General features: G+C 50.4%; 1 protein-coding gene across 5 annotated transcripts in view; it reads right to left on the minus strand.

Moving 5' to 3' along the window:
- Positions 1-13,839, minus strand: part of LOC146197749 (uncharacterized) — a 523,674-nt gene that overhangs the window by 174,745 nt on the left and 335,090 nt on the right. The window contains exon 1 of one of the 5 annotated variants that reach the window (XM_084599660.1): positions 1,559-2,015. The exons of the other annotated variants lie outside the window; for them this stretch is intronic. The gene's annotated coding sequence lies outside the window, so the exon portion shown is untranslated. Of the gene's footprint in view, positions 1-1,558; positions 2,016-13,839 lie in introns of those variants that run through there. 5 annotated transcript variants of the gene reach the window in all.

Genomic DNA, 13,839 nt, shown 5'->3' on the forward strand with positions numbered 1-13,839 from the left:
CCGCATGCAGAGAGCGTGGCAGAAGAAGAGCCATTACGCCGATCCCCGCGAACAGCAGCACGGTCAGAGTGAGCGATCAAGAGCAGCGGAACTACTACACATCGCCGCCACAAAATCACCCATTGTTGAGCGGCGACAGAACGATGAAACGACGAAAGAAAACGGGATCGCTTGCCATTACACGCCACGACGGGTTAGTCGAAGCGGTGCACGCACGGCAAGACAGCAGAATGGGAGCACCGCTGTGTGAAAGCCGGCACCGTCAGTCTGGGGGGCATCAAGCCTTTCAGAGGCGCGATAAAGGAGAGGGCTGTATCATAAAGGGTAGCTTCACTTTCCGCCCAAGGCTGCGCCAAGCACATACAGAAAAATATAAATCGCACGCCGCGTATCTGAGGCGCGAGCACACACTGCCCTTCCGCTGTCAGGTGGCCAGTCGTGTCGTGTTTTACGCTCCTCGCGACGAGCACGCCTGCTTCAGAGGAGGTGAGAGCGAGCAGCCGCCTTCCTTCATAATCCGTCGATGAGGGAAGCAGCAACGTAGTCCAGGCCGCCGGGAAGTTTCAAGATGTCGCTACTCGATACGCAAAAACAACTGCCAACTCTATTAAGCCTGCAATCGTAATGAGCTGGCAGTTCGAAGAAAAACCATAATGAGAATTTCACACGACAACATGGATTTACAGGCGCGTGACGAGAAGTGGCAACGGCAAGAATGTGTGCAATCTACATCATTTCTTACCAACGATACAAAAAATATTGGATCATAGGCTCTGCTGCTCGTAGCACGTACAGCAGGCCTTTTTCCCATCGCCGCGGACGGCATTCCGCAAGGGTCGCTCGAGCTGGTGCGGGGAGATAAGACGCGACACACTAGCGATTCTGTTCACATGGCGCGCAACCTGAAGTGACAGTCCTGCACCTATGCATTCCTGTACACGACGCACGCAGCGTGACGAGCATACGCCCTGCGGAGATTGCAGGCGTTAATTCTTCGCAGAGCGCAATGAGCGTGGAAAGAAATGCGCGTCTACTTGCTTTCGCCGCCTCTTGCATATAGTAATAGCAGAAGGCCACGATGGGTTCCCTGAATTAACTTCGCTCTGGCCACAATCTCGTTAGTATGCAGACGCCTTATTCACTGTTGCAGCTGTAGAAGGTGAACGAAAAAAAAAAATAAACTCTCAGAATGCAGCTAGCGAATACCCGTATGAAGGCAAGATAGTCAAATGCTTATTAGACTAAGAACACTGCTAAGGAACCCATGCACATAAATTATACGGCGGCAGAGAGCGAAGTAAAAACAGATATGAGCTGCCAGCAATCATGCGAGGCATTGGGGTAAGCAGCATCGGCCGATAGTAAGCATTAACATAAAGCATATCCTGTGCCGCTAGTGGAGATGTCAGACATTCGTGCGCGCAAACTACGGAAGCTGCCGAGTTCTGCAACAGGCCTTCGAAAGAGCACAGCAGTGAGATGACGTCAGCAGCAAGGGCTGAAATAATGCGGGATGATGAATATGTGATGGGAGACGCACGCCTCCGGTCAGGCTGACCTTCTCAGTGTCTTCCACGTTAGCTGGCTAGGTCAGACTGCAACATGAAAAGGCCTCGCAGTGCGCTGACCATCCGTCCCGGCAGACCACGGCCGGCGATCCACTCCACGGCCGCCAATGCAGCAGCGGCCAGCGTGGAGGGGTAACTACCTCGCTGAAGGAGAGTATCCGAGTGGGCCGACAAGAAGCAAGGGTGCACGTATCCTTCTGCGGCGATAATCCAGAGACGTCACGACGATGTACAATGCCGAGCAGAACGCACCAGACGACACGTGCACAAGTAGGAGCAAGTCTTCGTCAAAACTCGGCAGTGCGGTCGTTTTTCACTCACTCTCGACGCCTTCTCCGTCGCACACACAAACCCACAGCAAATGCAACACACGCTACGACGTCCACACGACGACTGGCAGCGCAGAGCGAACGGGAGAGGCGCGCGACGGGAGTCTGGCCTCCTCTCTTTCCTCCCCGCGCAAAAACGGCTTTCGTTTACGGTTTGCTTTTCGCACGTGGCGCCATCTCGAGAGCGCGGTCAAAAATGTGAATCTGGAAAGCCAGCGCCATCTGGCTGTAAGCCGTCGACATAACTGCTCTCCTTTCCTAGCTGACATTAACGCCTGCTGCGGCGTCTGAAACATTTCTCTAGAGATATAAATTTGAAGGTTTAAGAGAATATTTAGACAAATCATGTAAATTCAGTAGAGTGGAGAGCTGGGACAGTTGGTACAGCCTTTGTCAAAAGTGTAGAGGGTCTGCTTCTGAGCCATGTCGTGCGGCTTGTAATGCATTTCCGATGTTCCAAATCTCTTGTTGATAAGATTTTTTGTGCTACCCTCTTCAATGGGAAGGATTCCTATTAATGCTAAATCAGCGCCAATACACGGCTAAGAAGCAGATCCTCCGGGCTCTACACTTTTGAACAAGGCTGTACATACTAGTAAAGATTGAAACCGGCGTCCTTCCGCTAGTTTCAATCATGTAAATGCTTGTATTTTCTTATAATGTGCTGAGAAAACCGTACAAGTGGCAGATCTATACGTATTTTAAGCTTATTACGTGTTTCCTACTCTCTAGAATGGCAGATTTGAATAAGATGTTGCCAAATATACGCCACGAGAGCACCGCACAACATGCGTAGACTTTCATTTTGCCAGTTCAAGATTCGATCGGGGTAATCACTGAATAATTATTTCCGAGTAGGACAGACTAAGGTGCGCGTTTGGAAAGGTGGCCCAGCTTCTACACTTAAAAAAAAAAAAAAATGGAACATTCTGTGCAACCCCCGTCAGAAGTATAGATAGAGCCCAAGAGAGTTCCCTATTGCTTGTGAGTCCAGCAGCAAGCCTCGTGCCCTCAATTCTTCCAAGCTTCGGAGTGACAGGTTTGCTAAGGGTCCCTGGTTAGCACCTTTAAAAACAATCCTTTTGCGCTGTATGCACTTAACGGGGGCTGCAAATGGAGATCAATTACAACACACGCATCGTGTGTGCAAAGACAGAAAAACAAACCATCCTAGTATGGCTGCACCAAAGCATCACAAAGCAGTAGAGATGAAAAACTGGAATGGAACAATTGCTCGTGCTTGGAGAGCTAGACGTAATTGAAACATAAGCACCAGGTTCTCAAATCTCGATCAATATCTAATGTAAGCACAAAACATTGCAAGGATTGGAGCCCGGGGACAAAGATTGGATAGTTCCTTAGAGTGACTCAATTTATTCTGAAACAGACCCGAACCGTGAATGTAAAAAAAAAAAAAAAAAAAAAAAAAAAAAAACCATTCTCCCCCTTTCTCACACACAGAAAGGGTAATCTCAGATAATCCCCTCAGAAAGAATTCACAGAGCACGATGTATTCGGGGAAAAATGCGATCAGCAAGTCGAATCCAATTACACGGGTGGAAGCAGGTGGTGGTAAAACTTTAATCTCCAACTGATACAGGATAACATACAGGGGTAACAGGGATAACATACAGGGGTAACAACTGATACAGGGGTAACATTAAGAGATAGAAAGCGTGCAGAGTGGGTCAGAGAAATAACTCAAGTTAATGACATTCTAGTGGAAATTAAGAAGAAGAAATGGACATGGGCAGGACATGTAGTGCGAAGAGAGGATAACCGATGGTCGCTGAGGGTAACAAACTGGATTCCAAGGGAAGGAAAGCGTAGCAGGGGGAGGCAGAAAGTTAGGTGGGCGGATGAGATTAAGAAGTTCGCAGGGGTCAAGTGGATGCAGCTAGCACAGAACCGGGTTAAGTGGAGAAATATGGGAGAGGCCTTCGCCCTGCAGTGGGTATAATCAGGCTGATGATGATGATACAGGATAGGCGTCAACCTATCCGCCTACACGACGGCCTGGATTCCTTGGACCCGGGCGGCGTGTTCGGCCAGTCGGATTACACCTAGCTGAGTCTCAGGGTGTGAGCTCAACAGTAGAGTCTCCCGAAATTCTTCCGTTTTTGACAGTTCATTTATATGTTTTATTTATGGACACGTCCATGTCATATGTACCAGATCCGCCTTATCCTGACCAAGTTTGCACATATCTGAGAATTGTTCCGGGTACCACTGACTTAGGGTAGCTGGGTTCGGAAAAGTCCTAGTTTGTAAGCGCCTCCAAATGCTTTCTTGGATCTTATTTAGTCTCCTATCTGCCGGTGGGTATTCTGCCCTGTTTAGCCGATAGTGCTCAGTAATCTCTTTGTAGCTCACTAGCCTGTCCCTGCTAAGAATGTACTGAGGATCAGAGCCTACCCGGAAGGTGAGACCGCGGGCAAGCTTGTGAGCTCCCTCATTTCCCTGAAGCTGGGAGTGGGCTGGTGCCCATATTAGTCGGATTATTCTGCCATCCTGACATGTTCTCAGTATCCTTTTTGCCTGTGGAGAGATCATTCCCTTAATAAAATTGCATATTGCTGTCTCGAGCATTTGGAGCTTTGGAGCAGCAAAACGAGAGTCTTGGAGCATTTGAATAATGATTTGGAGCAAGTTTCTAAGGTCAAACGCCTTTAATATTTGCAGTTTTCTCTTCCTGGGATACAAATTCTGTTACCTGATTCCTTTTTATGCAAGTTCAATACATTTCCAACTTCCCCTTCATCTCGGACAAGACAAACGGCCAAAGCACGTAAAGATAACACAGGCTGACCTTAGCGAAAACAGACTAGCAGCAAACTGAACGCTTACTGGCGCGCTTCATAACTGAGGCAGCCAGATTCGAGCAGTTTTGGGGCAATATTGCATTTTGGAGCAGGATGGAGCGGGAAAATCAGTTTGGGCGCAGAATGGAGCAAATGGAGCAGCACTTGGCTTCTTTTTTTTTTTTTTTCTACTATTGGTATCCGATATAAGTTCCATCACGATTACATGCCCCTGCGCCAAAAGTCACGTCATCAATACGCAACAAGAGCAAAGATCAAGTAAACATTTCTTTCGCAAGAAAAAAAAAAACAACTCTCAACCACTCGCTGTCACGTGAGGAGATGATTTTTTCACAACTAAATGCTTCCAGGTGCGTGTGGCTCGTTTGTGCCCTATGCTTCTGTAGGTTTAAAAATTACATTTGTATTAGGCACAGCACAACTTGCGTTTTGCCTCTGCCACCGGTGGTGCGCTGGCATCATTCCGATGGTGGCGGCTCCTATAGCGCGGACGCAGAACTCGCAGCATGCTACCCCCCTGCAAAAGCTGTCACCGAATGAAACAAAAGCGGAGTTGCTCTATAACTGGACGGACAGCACCCTGTATTAAATTTGAAGTCACCGACTAAATCATTCGTTTTCTTTCTTACTTGTCGATTTCATTTTGTATCAGGTCCTGTGCAGCTTTGCGTAGTGTTTTTGTTGTTGTCGTTGTTGCGTGGCTTTATATTTTGTATACTGATTGACGTGCTGTGCACATTACCACTGTTTTGATGATTTTTTTTTTAATTTATGCTTCACGTTTTATGCTGCGAGGAGAAACTTGCTTTTGTCGCAGTTATCCTATACCGGCATCTCGGTACGGACCAGCGATCATCAATAAAGGTTAATTTTTTACTTTCCGTTATACCTGGACTTATTATTTAGGATAACTGCAAATTTGAGCACGCTTTCTTGACGCTAGCGGCTCCACGGACAGCTTGCGGGAGGCGCGGCATGTGGAGGCGTTCGGACGATGCCTGAGCGCGTTGCTGCCGCGCGAGCAGCAAGGCACTGCGTTATAAACGGCACCTTCATTCTACCGATCATATGCTTTTCGTTTGCTGTACCTAATTGGTAATTGTTGACGTAGCCGAGAGCTATGTGACAACGATGAGCCACGAATCGCGTTTTATGTTCGGTATCCTCTGTTAAAAGTAACGACGGTGAAGCCAGCCGTGAAACAACGCTATTAACCTAATTAGGTGAAGGAACAATGACAGAACGCACCGCGGACTTCAGTTGCGCTGATTTAATTGGAATCCCAAGTGGCCGCAATCGCTGCCAAGATTCGATTATCGTCATCGACACGAAAACCATCAGTACAAAACACAGCTCATTATAAAGGCAATAGTTTACTTGTTTGTTTGCTTTTAATGACACGAGGAAAATAATTTTCGAACATGGAACGAAGTTTACTTTACAACTGGGCGTCTCACAAGGTGTTTGCAGCACTGCGAAAGGCTGACCTGGTCATGCACACTACAATAGAGAATTGTGGTCGCACGCGGCTGAATTGGTGGGGCAAGGCAGAATGATGGGACTGTTGGTAATTCATATTCAAAGGGTAAACTAGCCAAATAAAAAAAAAAAGACGTAAACACGAGAGATAACTTCACAGGACACGGGCTGGACTAACAACTGATTTTTTATTGAAGAAATATACCGCCGAGGTACGTCCACGCATGCGTCAAGCCAAGACACGTAATCTATATTTCATTCAAAAAACCAAATTCCTTCATCGTCAGCGCTAAGGATGCTGTACTGACGCGCACGCGTGGACGTTCCTCGGCGGTATGTTTCTTCAATAAAAATTCAGTTGCTAGTCCAGCCCGTGTCCTGTGAAGTTATCTCTCGTGTTTGCGTCTTTTTTTTTTTTTTTGGCTGGTTTACCCTCTGAATAAGAATTGGTGGGGGTGACAGTAGGAGCACAATTACCTATTATAGTGCGCGTGTTATCCTGGATAGCCCAGGATCCCACTGCCTTTCCCAGTGCTGCAAACATCTTGTAAAACGAAGTATATAGTCACGTGGCGTCGAAGCGCTCGGCGCGCCACTGCGCCACAGCTGCGTATCTGCTGTTTGACCGCGCAGAATCTTTGAACCAATTCAGCACAGAAGGATAGGACTGGAGAAAGCAGATTGCGCTGATCCGTCGATCACCAAAGCGCGGAATGGAGCGTGCAAAACGCGCGGTCGGCCGGCAAATTCCGAGACTGACTTCACATCCGCCATGGCAGCAACGAGGGCGTGACCGCGGCGGCGTTTTTAACGAGCGATTTCTGCTGTTCTTATCGACAGTATTTGCCATACTATACATCTTATTTCCCACCACTGAACTGCCTGCAATCCCTGTAAGCAATGCAGAAGCGAATCTGAGAAGCAAGACAAACGCTTGAATCAATGAGAGCAGCTTCCCTTTTGCACTGCTCCCGATTGAGTCCCTATAAGACTATTCTCACATGGACGGTAAAAGGAGGTCGCTTCTCAACGAGCCTTCTTTTTATCGTCTCTCCATTCAACCAATGGGGACCACAGATAATTCACCCCGGGTATTGAGCGCCGATGGAAATAAGTTTACATCGCCCAACTCACTTCCCTTCTTGAATATAGCACCGAAACATGAAGGAATGTGTTGGCTTTTCCTTGTTTACCGTCGTGGCGCTGCAGTCGACGAACGCAAGCCCGGCTCCGACCCCAATTCTAAAACTTGCCGCATGGCTAGCACGTTGCGCCGCCGCACGCTATTTCCCTGGGGGCCCCCCTGTTCTAAAACTCCCACCCTCCGAGGAGCGTCCCCGTCGGTCAGGACACTCTCTCCTTCTAAATGCTGACAAATGAGGTCTAATCTACGCCGCGAAAAGCGCGGGGGATCTCCCATTGCGAAATGGTCGAGAGGGAAAGCGGAGGAGAAAGGAGGAAGCACGCAATAAAACTGGCGGCGCCAATGAACGTCCCACCTCGATGGCCGCCGCTAGACCAGGCATGAACAAAGCGGGGGAGCTTTCTTTTTTTCTCTTCCTTCAACTCTGTCCAGCACCCAAGTGGGGTCACCATACCGCGCTGACAAGGGGAAAATCGAGGACGAATTTTCGGAAGCGCCACAACACTCGGTGGCATGGTACGTTACACGACGCGCCAAAGCGGGGCACCAGAAACGCAGTGAGTTTACCGGCTGAATTTCACGACCACAACACAAAAATATTTTTCTCCTTCGCCTTCACCGCGACTAGATCCTACGTTCCTTAACTCAGCGGACATCTACCGAACCGCATCGCCGGGGCAGATCAAATGTGTAGTATTTTCCCGCCCGTGCCATGGGTGGGAGGTGTAAGTAAAAATCAAATGCGCCCAGCCGCCCACCCACTCACCCACCCACCCACACACACACACACACACACGCACACACACACACACACACACACACACACACACACACACACACACACACACACACACACGCGCGCACACACACGCGCGCACACACACACACACACACACACACACACACACACGCACACACACACAGAACCACTCACCCACCCACCCACACACACACGCACACGCACACGCGCACACACACACACACACACGCACACACACACGCACACACACACACACACACACACACGCACACACACACACACGCACGCACACACACACACACACACACACACGCGCGCACACACACGCGCACACACACGCGCACACACACACACACGCGCACACACACACACAGAACCACTCACCCACCCACCCACACACACACGCACACGCACACGCGCACACACACACACACACACACACACACACACACGCACACACACACGCACACACACACACACACGCACACACACACACGCACGCACACACACACACACACACACACACACACACACGCGCACACACACGCGCACACACACACACACACACACGCGCGCACACACACACAGAACCACTCACCCACCCACCCACACACACACGCACACGCACACGCGCACACACACACACACACACACACACACACACACACACACACACACAGAACCACTGCGACCGGTGTGTAAACACAGTGTCCTCCACGTTGCCGCGCGCCTACGTCGACCTTTACAGTAGACATACAAAACTCTGCCTTTGAAAGAAAGTGTATGTCTAAATGTGGCGGCCGTAGCACATGGAATAGAAAACCATTCTATTTAACAGATAATATTAGAGGTTTCGAGTTCCATCTGAGCCCACAGCCATCTACGAGCGGAAAGACACTTTTCATCACGCAAACGCCAAAATTTGAAGCAATATATCATCCAATAATAGACGACAAACCAACTCTCCTAGCGGAACACGAGTTTTAACGACAGTTGACCATGCTAACCCCGTCGCTGCGTTTAAAAGAACCCCGTATCGAAATCGACAACGTGAACCATGGCGAAATTTAGAACTCACGGAGCGAGCGCGGCATCGATGGGCCGCTTGGCGATCTTGTTTACTGGGCCAAAGACTGCGCTGCAAGCACAGTCCGCTCCTGTCGTTTGCATCACGCACGCTCGTGCGTGAAAGCTCGAAAGTAGCTAGAGACAAAAAAGAAATTGCCTCACCTCTGACACGTGCGCGTGCAAGCCTCGAGCTGCAGAAAATCGCGCAGTGCACTGCGGGCAAGCGCGGGCAGTCCAGAGGCCCCGGGTAACATTATTGCAATGGGAAATTCCACGAATTCGAGACAAATCCCCCCGAGGACCCGCTTCGGCAGGAATGTCGCAATTTCTTTCTCGCTATACACTTTTTCTTTCTGGAAACTCGTTCGGTTTCAGTACCTCCCCGCTTTTAATAGAAAGAACAAACTACTACCACGACTGTATAGCGACCTAAAGTGCAACAGCGTTGCGTTCGACTACCATCTCACCAAATGAGCGACGGAGCACGCATTCGGGCATCATATGTCGGTTTTCGTTTCACCACCTCGGAAAGTTGCCTATTTTGGGGATGAAGAAATATAGAGTAACGATGGAAAGGACGGTGAAAAAGAGGAACGCGAAGAAAGGAAGGGCGCTTCAACTATGAAGAGTAATTGCGAATAGAGAATTTTGAAACTGCCAGAGCGCGGACCGTACGAGACGCCGCTTGCAATAAAAAAACAAATTTTCGAGGCGGGCGCCGCCTTCGCAATGGGGAGACGCACGGACGCGCCCTTTACGTGCGCACATGAGGCGACATTCGGACGAACCTTCACAATGTGGGGAAAGAAATTGATTCTTCGCTTTCGCGATTCAGAAGGCGAACATATCGCTACATTCCGTCACGCGATCAACTCGATCTTACAGAGCGAGGGGGAGGAAAAATAAAGCAACAAAAATGCGACGCAAACGCACACTTCATTAAGAACACACTGTTTTAAGTAAAAGCCACATGAGCCATCTCGAAAAAAGAACGAAAAAGGAATAAAAAATGAACTGAAATCGCACAACTGTCGCGAAATGCCGGCTCGCGCTTTCAGACAACCTTATTGCGAGAGTCATCCCTGATGGGGAGGCAATTCCTGGCCCTAAGGGATTGGGACGGTGGGCCAACGCCGCTCGCGGCGGGGGCTAGCCAGCCACCGAATTTTTATCTGTTGTAGGACGACGGCCGTTTCTGCGGCGCGCATCTTTCTCTCCCTCTTCTTTTTTTATGCGAAGCATAGCTAACCGCCGTATTCACAAACACGCCTTCACTCGAACTTCTACTCCAAGCGGCCCTCGAGGCCTGTTTTTCGTTTCACAAAGCAATCTCCACTCGAATCGCTCCTCCATGTCGGAGAAAACTTGAGTTTTCTCGAGAATCTCGAGTCTGCGACGACGCTACCTTGGCCGCTCCTCGACCGCCACTCCGCTTGTAAACATGGCCGACATCGCATCGCTCGCTCGCTGTGTGGAATTCGTTCTACCGGTATACCAAAAGTTTCACGAAAGAAGATACGACAAGGATGCACCGAACCTTTCGCTAAAGCATCAGCTGAAAGTGATAGTGACCCGGGACTTCTGGCACGCTACCGTTTTACGAATGTGGTCATGGATAGCCTCCGGCCGTCCCTGCCGCTCACGCCGAACATGGATAACCGTGATCAGCCACCGACGTCTGTGTTGTTTGATCGTCGCATCGTCGCATTTCGCGTGTGTGGCGCGGGCACAAGTCGTCACTGGATAAATGGATAACCTTTTCGGAGCCCACCGAGTGCAGAGTTGAGGCGCGATTTGGCCAAATGGTGAGCTCGCCCGCGGCCGGAGTCGAGCTGCGGCGGCGCACTTTCTGTGGCTCGCCCCGCGCGCTTCCGCAGACGGCGCCGAACTTGTGGGGGAACAGCGTGTTGTATTGTGCTGACATAAATGGCTTGCCCGTCGCCCGAGGGTACGTAGTACGTCTGCGGACGCGCGGCCGGCGCGGCACTGTTGAGGGAGCGCGTTGGTGTGCTCCTCCTACGGAGGGATATTCGCGGCCGACGAAGAGCATGGCTTTTCAAGCACGTTTTCAATTAGGGCTCCCTACTTGTTTGGAAACCGCACACGGCATTTTATTCTGGAGGGTCGAATTCAGCGTGCATGAGCTGCAATGCGCTGCGAAGCAGCACGCATGTTTAGCTCTCCTCCGAGCAGGCCAGAGCCATGCTGGTAGGAGTTCGCGGCTTGTACTTTTTTTTTCTCCTGCAATGTATTTTGACGCCCGGCAATAAAAAAAAGCATGGTAAAAAAAAAAGTTGGTCAAGCCTGTCAAAAAAAAATAAATAAGAAACGTCTGTCAAAGCCTGGCAATAAAAAAAGGCAAAGCGGCAAAGGCCGAGCGTAGATCTCACACCAAAAAATAAACCAAAGTATTCACACCATTTCTCGAAGCTGACGTCACCAGCAGCGACTGTTGCCAGATGCGAAAACATTTTCAGCCATTTTTCACAGCCGCCCTTTTCATCCAGCCCACAAAACAAGCTACACTATGCTGTTAACGTCGAGGTCGGTTGCGAAAGTTGTTTAGAAGACTTGACATGAAAAACTGAGCATGTTACATAGTTCAGCACGCAGTTTTCGGGCCAAAAGTTTATCTTAATCTCGTCCCCATATGCCACTTGCGCTGCTCCGAGTGGAGGAGGTATTCTCGAGGAGAACTTGTCGGAGGAAACGCCGAGGGACGTTCATGAATCCGAATCGGCCCTGGAGTGGAGTAGCGGCTGTATTCTCCGCTCCGAGGAGTGGAGGTGGAGCGTCGAGTCGAGGCGCATTTGTGAATACGGGCGTAAGCCTCAGCTCCTCGAGCGCGGCGGTGTCGCCACCATTGACCTTTCATGACCTACCACGTGATGCGTGACGTCACGACAGAGGAGAGACCGGGCTGCATCTCGCGCCGTCGAGCGCGGCGTCGCCACCAAGGAGAACCACGTGATGCGTGACGTCACGACAGAGGAGAGACCGGGCTGCATCTCGCGCCGTCGAGCGCGGCGTCGCTACCAAGGAGTACCACGTGATGCGTGACGTCAGAGCAGAGGAGAGATGGGCCGCCGGCTCGCGCGGTCGAGCGCGGCGTCGCTACCAAGGAGTACCACGTGAGGCGTGACGTCAGAGCAGAGGAGAGATGGGCAGCCGGCTCGCGCGGTCGAGAGCGGCGTCGCTACCAATGCGCTTCCCACTTCTACCGTTAGGTGCGCTGTAGTGAACACGTGATGCCGGAGCGGCGGTATATAAGGGGGGTGCGTCTGCCTGGGTTTTCCCCTGAGGGGGCTAGGGCAGGTAGGTCACCGAATTTTTATCTGTTGTAGGTCGTCATTGCACCCGCCGACGGCTGGACGACGGCTGTTGCTGCGGCGCGCGTCTTTCTTTCCCTCTTTCTTTTCTTCTCTATTTTCTCTTCTGTCTGCACGAGGCAGCGGAGGTGGCTCAGCTACAGAGCCAGTAGCAGGCCCGAGCATTTTCTTTTTCTTCTTCCTACAGCCACAACAACACCAAAATCCCTGATGGGGCTGGGATAGGTGGATCGCCGCCGCTTGCGGCGGGGGATAGCCTGTCACCAAAGTTTTATCGGTTGTAGGTCGTCATTGCACCCGGCACCGCTGCGGTGGTGGACGACGGCTGTTGTTGCGGCGCGCGTCTTTCTTTCTTTTCTTCTCTATTTTCTCTTCTATCTGCACGAGGCAGCGGAGGTGGCTCAGCTACAGCGCCAGTAGCAGGCCCGAGCATTTTCTTTTCCTTCTTCCTACAGCCACAACAACAACGACCGCAAAGAGGATGCACACGTCTAAAGAAAATAACAAAATACAAACGGGAATGACAACGCTCCTGGTTTAAATACGGGCGCAAAGAGAGAGGGAGGGAGGGAAAGACTAAACCGCTCAATGTTGACGAATTGACAAAAACAGAAAAAAAACGCCAGCTTAAAAAAAAGCGTCCCTATCACAGCACTTACCGCAAGAACAGACAAAATATATACGAAGAGCTGAAATTCTCGCAAGCAAATCAAAGACACTAACAATGGACCTTTTTTTCCAGTAGCATACATCACTCGCGGCCGCCAAGGGAAGTACGTTTGACTGGACGTGTTACCGAGAAATAATGTAGAAATTCGATTACAACAGTGGGGTGAGCTCATTTTCCAAGCAGTCGTTCAGTGCAGGGCTGGTATCACCTAGCCTGGCCCACGGAGCCTGGGCAGAGGCGCGTGTCATCTGCCTGTGGACACCATCCCCTTCCCGTGCCCTGCTAACCCATGAGAACAGGACGATGGCGGTGATGAAGTGGTAAGACACGAGACTACTGTGCCAAGGGTTCGATCGATGGATCGATGGAGGCGAAACGAAGTGGCGTCCGTGTGCTGTGCGATGTCAGTGCACGTTAAAGATCCCCAGGTGGTCGAAATTACTCCGGAACCCTCCACAACGGCACCCCATTCTCTCTTTCCGCTTTCACTCCCACCTCCTCCCTTTCCTTACGGCGCAGTTGTGGTGTCCACAGAGCAAGTGTGACAGATACTGTGCCTTCCCTTTCCTGTGAACCAATTATTATTATTATTATTATTATTATTATTATTATTATTATTAACCTGGGCGAGTCTTTTCGCATGAGGTGAGCCAGGGAGGCGGGGACAATG

This window comes from Amblyomma maculatum, chromosome 3 (assembly GCF_055883805.1).
Source record: "Amblyomma maculatum isolate TAMU_Amacu chromosome 3, ASM5588380v1, whole genome shotgun sequence".
Taxonomy (NCBI): Eukaryota; Metazoa; Arthropoda; class Arachnida; order Ixodida; family Ixodidae; genus Amblyomma; species Amblyomma maculatum.